Source organism: Lissotriton vulgaris, chromosome 5 (assembly GCF_964263255.1).
Source record: "Lissotriton vulgaris chromosome 5, aLisVul1.2, whole genome shotgun sequence".
NCBI lineage: Eukaryota > Metazoa > Chordata > Amphibia > Caudata > Salamandridae > Lissotriton > Lissotriton vulgaris.
The window spans coordinates 1,545,973,489-1,545,980,988 of NC_141693.1; the positions used below are offsets into that span (position 1 = coordinate 1,545,973,489).

General features: G+C 39.4%; 7 non-coding genes across 7 annotated transcripts; all 7 read right to left on the reverse strand.

Moving 5' to 3' along the window:
- Window positions 1-621: 621 nt before the first annotated feature.
- On the reverse strand, window positions 622-694 carry TRNAR-CCU (transfer RNA arginine (anticodon CCU)). Its single transcript has one exon. It is a non-coding gene; the product is annotated as a tRNA-Arg (tRNA).
- Window positions 695-3,091: 2,397 nt separating this feature from the next.
- Window positions 3,092-3,164, reverse strand: TRNAR-UCG (transfer RNA arginine (anticodon UCG)). Its single transcript has one exon. It is a non-coding gene; the product is annotated as a tRNA-Arg (tRNA).
- Window positions 3,165-3,808: 644 nt separating this feature from the next.
- Window positions 3,809-3,881, reverse strand: TRNAR-CCU (transfer RNA arginine (anticodon CCU)). The gene has a single exon. It is a non-coding gene; the product is annotated as a tRNA-Arg (tRNA).
- An 803-nt stretch (window positions 3,882-4,684) lies between these two features.
- Window positions 4,685-4,757, reverse strand: TRNAR-UCG (transfer RNA arginine (anticodon UCG)). Its single transcript has one exon. It is a non-coding gene; the product is annotated as a tRNA-Arg (tRNA).
- A 645-nt stretch (window positions 4,758-5,402) lies between these two features.
- On the reverse strand, window positions 5,403-5,475 carry TRNAR-CCU (transfer RNA arginine (anticodon CCU)). Its single transcript has one exon. It is a non-coding gene; the product is annotated as a tRNA-Arg (tRNA).
- An 804-nt stretch (window positions 5,476-6,279) lies between these two features.
- On the reverse strand, window positions 6,280-6,352 carry TRNAR-UCG (transfer RNA arginine (anticodon UCG)). The gene has a single exon. It is a non-coding gene; the product is annotated as a tRNA-Arg (tRNA).
- A 645-nt stretch (window positions 6,353-6,997) lies between these two features.
- Window positions 6,998-7,070, reverse strand: TRNAR-CCU (transfer RNA arginine (anticodon CCU)). Its single transcript has one exon. It is a non-coding gene; the product is annotated as a tRNA-Arg (tRNA).
- Between the last annotated feature and the right edge of the window lie 430 nt (window positions 7,071-7,500).

Genomic DNA, 7,500 nt, shown 5'->3' on the forward strand with positions numbered 1-7,500 from the left:
TATAATGTAGGTGGTATGCAAGGATGGGAAATATGATATTGATAGTTATTTAGGTTTACATCCCATTGTGTGTTTTCAGCTCCTTTCAATTAAAGCACTCTTTTGGAATCTATATAATGAAAATGTCACCAGTACGATAAGCTTTTGTTTTCTTTTTTGCATTTAAACCTCTTTCTTCATGAGAATAAAGCTCAGTTGTATGCTTTACATAGCTCTGGATATTTCTAGAGGTGGAGAGAAACTGTTTTGACAGTAGTAAAAACTGCTCCTTTCTGGATATGCCAATTTACACACGCTCAAAGGTTGTATACGTTTCATGAATCCTGACTTGCCCTATTCAAGTAGCTGAAAGCATGTCACCACCTCTAGAAACAACAGTTACACCAATCCAATTCAAATAATTTTTTCCAAAGGAATATCTTCTCCCGGGTCAAAGTTGCATCTGACAAAGATAGGTGTTTAAAAATCTACTTTGTAGTTTCAGAACACCAACATGACTCTGAAGAGTACAGAAGTAAAATGGTACCATTTCAAAGTTCCTAATACCACATAAGCTTCTGAGCGGAAGCATGTTATAAATATATCAATTTTTCTGGAAAAGTAAGAGTGGATATTGGTTTTCACCTCAGATGGGACTCGAACCCACAATCCCTGGCTTAGGAGGCCAGTGCCCTATCCATTAGGCCACTGAGGCACAGATAAACACTTGCAGTCTAGAGGCATTATTTAAATGTATTCAATTGTCAAACACTGGTGTCTGCACACAGGACATTTCTCAGTTCTCTCCATAAGTAAACTTCCCATTTTCATCCTCTTCCATCCCCGACTTTAACACTCTGTTCTGTGCTATAATGGAGGCTCTGCATTTCGAGCAAGTGGAGAGAAATTGGAGGAGAACCACTTTCGACTCAACACTTCTTCTTTCCTGGATGCTTTTCTCAATAAACTGGGCTTTGACAGTGGTATCAAGCCGTCCTTGTCTTCAGCAGGACACAGAAACAGGCACCCAGTCTCCTAACCAAGTTCAACCACACTCTGCAACTTAATAGACCAATGCTTCACAAATTAGCCAACTGTGTAATCAGCAAAGGCAGCCAATGTGCCAATCCTTTATAATTCTTCTGTAGTACTTCTCTTTCTCGTAGGCAAAATTAGCACTTTAACTGCACAAATCATACAGATTTTACACTTGAAGCACTCCATGAACACATACTTACACACCTTGCATTTCATCTACACACCCTTAAGCTAAAAACCCATTCTGTCAAGTCAAAATTCTGCAACCCTATTACATATTCCATGCGTGTACATAGAAGCACTTCTTAATGCCACTAACATGAACAAGATTTTAGGCTGAAGATGCAATCTAAATGACTGTGCAGTATGGACTCCACTTCATGAATAATTAGGAATGAGAACATGATGGCTATAAGAGTATTGGAAGAGCCTGCTTCCATTCTGAATGGAAATCTGAGATGTGTGACCATTGGCAAAAACTGACCAAGAAGGGACTCGAACCCTCAATCTTCTGATCTGAAGTCAGACGCCTTATCCATTAGGCCACGCAGTCATATGTCCTGCTGTGCTTATTTTTATAATGTAGGTGGTATGCAAGGATGGGAAATATGATATTGATAGTTATTTAGGTTTACATCCCATTGTGTGTTTTCAGCTCCTTTCAATTAAAGCACTCTTTTGGAATCTATATAATGAAAATTTCACCAGTACGATAAGCTTTTGTTTTCTTTTTTGCATTTAAACCTCTTTCTTCATGAGATTAAAGCTCAGTTGTATGCTTTACATAGCTCTGGATATTTCCAGAAGTGGAGAGAAACTGTTTTGACAGTAGTACAAACTGCTCCTTTCTGGATATGCCAATTTACACACGCTCAAAGGTTGTATGTGTTTCATGAATCCTGACTTGCCCTATTCAAGTAGCTGAAAGCCTGTCACCACCTCTAGAAACAACAGTTACACCAATCCAATTCAAATCATTTTTTCCAAAGGAATATCTTCTGCTGGGTCAAAGTTGCATCTGACAAAGATAGGTGTTTAAAAATCTACTTTGTAGTTTCAGAACACCAACATAAGTCCGGAGAGTACAGAAGTAAAATGGTACCATTTCAAAGTTCCTAATACCTCATAAGCTTCTGAGGGGAAGCATGTAATAAATAAATACATTTTTCTAGAAAAGTAATAGTGGATAGTGGTTTTCACCTCAGATGGGACTCGAACCCACAATCCCTGGCTTAGGAAGCAAGTGCCTTATCCATTAGGCCACTGAGGCACAGATGGACACTTGCAGTCAAGAGGCATTATTTAAATGTATTCAATCGTCAAACACTGGTGTCTGCACACAGGACATTTCTCAGTTCTCTCCATAAGTAAACTTCCCATTTTCATCCTCTTCCATCCCCGACTTTAACACTCTGTTCTGTGCTATAATGGAGGCTCTGCATTTCGAGCAAGTGGAGAGAAATTGGAGGAGAATCACTTTCGACTCAACACTTCTTCTTTCCTGGATGCTTTTCTCAATAAACTGGGCTTTGACAGTGGTATCAAGCCGTCCTTGTCTTCAGCAGGACACAGTAACAGGCACCAAGTCTCCTAACCAAGTTCAACCACACTCTGCAACTTAATAGACCAATGCTTTACAAATTAGCCAACTGTGTCATCAGCAAAGGCAGCCAATGTGCCAATCCTTTATAATTCTTCTGTAGTACTTTTCTTTCTCGTAGGCAAAATTAGCACTTTAACTGCACAAATCATACAGATTTTTAAACTTGAAGCACTCCATGAACACATACTTACACACCTTGCATTTCATCTACACACCCTTAAGCTAAAAACCCATTCTGTCAAGTCAAAATTCTGCAACCCTATTACATATTCAGTGCGTGTACATAGAAGCACTTCTTAATGCCACTAACATGGACAAGATTTTAGACTGAAGATGCAATCTAAATGACTGTGCAGTATGTACTCCACTTCATGAATAATTAGGAATGAGAACATGATGGCTATAAGAGTATTGGAAGAGCCTGCTTCCATTCTGAATGGAAAGCTGAGATGTGTGACCATTGGCAAAAACTGACCACGAAGGGACTCGAACCCTCAATCTTCTGATCCGAAGTCAGACGCCTTATCCATTAGGCCACGCGGTCATATGTCCTGCTGTGCTTATTTTTATAATGTAGGTGGTATGCAAGGATGGGAAATATGATATTGATAGTTATTTAGGTTTACATCCCATTGTGTGTTTTCAGCTCCTTTCAATTAAAGCACTCTTTTGGAATCTATATAATGAAAATGTCACCAGTACGATAAGCTTTTGTTTTCTTTTTTGCATTTAAACCTCTTTCTTCATGAGAATAAAGCTCAGTTGTATGCTTTACATAGCTCTGGATATTTCTAGAGGTGGAGAGAAACTGTTTTGACAGTAGTAAAAACTGCTCCTTTCTGGATATGCCAATTTACACACGCTCAAAGGTTGTATACGTTTCATGAATCCTGACTTGCCCTATTCAAGTAGCTGAAAGCCTGTCACCACCTCTAGAAACAACAGTTACACCAATCCAATTCAAATAATTTTTTCCAAAGGAATATCTTCTCCCGGGTCAAAGTTGCATCTGACAAAGATAGGTGTTTAAAAATCTACTTTGTAGTTTCAGAACACCAACATGACTCTGAAGAGTACAGAAGTAAAATGGTACCATTTCAAAGTTCCTAATACCACATAAGCTTCTGAGCGGAAGCATGTAATAAATATATCAATTTTTCTGGAAAAGTAAGAGTGGATATTGGTTTTCACCTCAGATGGGACTCGAACCCACAATCCCTGGCTTAGGAGGCCAGTGCCTTATCCATTAGGCCACTGAGGCACAGATAAACACTTGCAGTCTAGAGGCATTATTTAAATGTATTCAATCGTCAAACACTGGTGTCTGCACACAGGACATTTCTCAGTTCTCTCCATAAGTAAACTTCCCATTTTCATCCTCTTCCATCCCCGACTTTAACACTCTGTTCTGTGCTATAATGGAGGCTCTGCATTTCGAGCAAGTGGAGAGAAATTGGAGGAGAACCACTTTCGACTCAACACTTCTTCTTTCCTGGATGCTTTTCTCAATAAACTGGGCTTTGACAGTGGTATCAAGCCGTCCTTGTCTTCAGCAGGACACAGAAACAGGCACCAAGTCTCCTAACCAAGTTCAACCACACTCTGCAACTTAATAGACCAATGCTTCACAAATTAGCCAACTGTGTCATCAGCAAAGGCAGCCAATGTGCCAATCCTTTATAATTCTTCTGTAGTACTTCTCTTTCTCGTAGGCAAAATTAGCACTTTAACTGCACAAATCATACAGATTTTACACTTGAAGCACTCCATGAACACATACTTACACACCTTGCATTTCATCTACACACCCTCAAGCTAAAAACCCATTCTGTCAAGTCAAAATTCTGCAACCCTATTACATATTCCATGCGTGTACATAGAAGCACTTCTTAATGCCATTAACATGAACAAGATTTTAGGCTGAAGATGCAATCTAAATGACTGTGCAGTATGTACTCCACTTCATGAATAATTAGGAATGAGAACATGATGGCTATAAGAGTATTGGAAGAGCCTGCATCCATTCTGAACGGAAAGCTGAGTTGTGTGTCCATTGGCAAAAACCAACCACGAAGGGACTCGAACCCTCAATCTTCTGATTCGAAGTCAGACACCTTATCCATTAGGCCACGCGGTCATATGTCCTGCTGTGCTTAATTTTATAATGTAGGTAGTATGCAAGGATGGGAAATATGATATTGATAGTTATTTAGGTTTACATCCCATTGTGTTTTTTCAGCTCCTTTCAATTAAAGCACTCTTTTGGAATCTATATAATGAGAATGTCACTAGTACGATAAGCTTTTGTTTTCTTTTTTGCATTTAAACCTCTTTCTTCATGAGATTAAAGCTCAGTTGTATGCTTTACATAGCTCTGGATATTTCCAGAAGTGGAGAGAAACTGTTTTGACAGTAGTACAAACTGCTCCTTTCTGGATATGCCAATTTACACACGCTCAAAGGTTGTATACGTTTCATGAATCCTGCCTTGCCCTATTCAAGTAGCTGAAAGCCTGTCACCACCTCTAGAAACAACAGTTACACCAATCCAATTCAAATCATTTTTTCCAAAGGAATATCTTCTGCCGGGTCAAAGTTGCATCTGACAAAGATAGGTGTTTAAAAATCTACTTTGTAGTTTCATAGCACCAACATGACCCTGAAGAGTACAGAAGTAAAATGGTACCATTTCAAAGTTCCTAATACCTCATAAGCTTCTGAGCGGAAGCATGTTATAAATATATAAATTTTTCTGGAAAAGTAAGAGCGGATATTTGGTTTTCACCTCAGATGGGACTCGAACCTACAATCCCTGGCTTAGGAGGCCAGTGCCTTATCCATTAGGCCACTGAGGCACAGATAAACACTTGCAGTCTAGAGGCATTATTTAAATGTATTCAATCGTCAAACACTGGTGTCTGCACACAGGACATTTCTCAGTTCTCTCCATAAGTAAACTTCCCATTTTCATCCTCTTCCATCCCCGACTTTAACACTCTGTTCTGTGCTATAATGGAGGCTCTGCATTTCGAGCAAGTGGAGAGAAATTGGAGGAGAACCACTTTCGACTCAACACTTCTTCTTTCCTGGATGCTTTTCTCAATAAACTGGGATTTGACAGTGGTATCAAGCCGTCCTTGTCTTCAGCAGGACACAGAAACAGGCACCAAGTCTCCTAACCAAGTTCAACCACACTCTGCAACTTAATAGACCAATGCTTTACAAATTAGCCAACTGTGTCATCAGCAAAGGCAGCCAATGTGCCAATCCTTTATAATTCTTCTGTAGTACTTTTCTTTCTCGTAGGCAAAATTAGCACTTTAACTGCACAAATCATACAGATTTTTACACTTGAAGCACTCCATGAACACATACTTACACACCTTGCATTTCATCTACACACCCTTAAGCTAAAAACCCATTCTGTCAAGTCAAAATTCTGCAACCCTATTACATATTCAGTGCGTGTACATAGAAGCACTTCTTAATGCCACTAACATGGACAAGATTTTAGGCTGAAGATGCAATCTAAATGACTGTGCAGTATGTACTCCACTTCATGAATAATTAGGAATGAGAACATGATGGCTATAAGAGTATTGGAAGAGCCTGCTTCCATTCTGAACGGAAAGCTGAGTTGTGTGTCCATTGGCAAAAACTGACCACGAAGGGACTCGAACCCTCAATCTTCTGATTCGAAGTCAGACACCTTATCCATTAGGCCACGCGGTCATACGTCCTGCTGTGCTTAATTTTATAATGTAGGTGGTATGCAAGGATGGTAAATATGATATTGATAGTTGTTTAGGTTTACATCCCATTGTGTTTTTTCAGCTCCTTTCAATTAAAGCACTCTTTTGGAATCTATATAATGAGAATGTCACTAGTACGATAAGCTTTTGTTTTCTTTTTTGCATTTAAACCTCTTTCTTCATGAGATTAAAGCTCAGTTGTATGCTTTACATAGCTCTGGATATTTCCAGAAGTGGAGATAAACTGTTTTGACAGTAGTACAAACTGCTCCTTTCTGGATATGCCAATTTACACACGCTCAAAGGTTGTATACGTTTCATGAATCCTGCCTTGCCCTATTCAAGTAGCTGAAAGCCTGTCACCACCTCTAGAAACAACAGTTACACCAATCCAATTCAAATCATTTTTTTCCAAAGGAATATCTTCTGCTGGGTCAAAGTTGCATCTGACAAAGATAGGTGTTTAAAAATCTACTTTGTAGTTTCAGAACACCAACATGACTCTGAAGAGTACAGAAGTAAAATGGTACCATTTCAAAGTTCCTAATACCTCATAAGCTTCTGAGCGGAAGCATGTAATAAATATATAAATATTTCAAGAAAAGTAATACTGGATATTGGTTTTCACCTCAGATGGGACTTGAACCCACAATCCCTGGCTTAGGAGGCCAGTGCCTTATCCATTAGGCCACTGAGGCACAGATAAGCAGTTGCAATCTAGAGGCATTATTTAAATGTATTCAATCGTCAAACAGTGGTGTCTGCACACAGGACATTTCTCAGTTCTCTCCATAAGTAAACTTCCCATTTTCATCCTCTTCCATCCCCGACTTTAACACTCTTTTCTGTGCTATAATGGAGGCTCTGCATTTCGCGCAAGTGGAGAGAAATTGGAGGAGAACCACTTTCGACTCAACACTTCTTCTTTCCTGGATGCTTTTCTCAATAAACTGGGCTTTGACAGTGGTATCAAGCCGTCCTTGTCTTCAGCAGGACACAGAAACAGGCACCAAGTCTCCTAACCAAGTTCAACCACACTCTGCAACTTAATAGACCAATGCTTCACAAATTAGCCAACTGTGTCATCAGCAAAGGCAGCCAATGTGCCAATCCTTTATAATTCTTCTG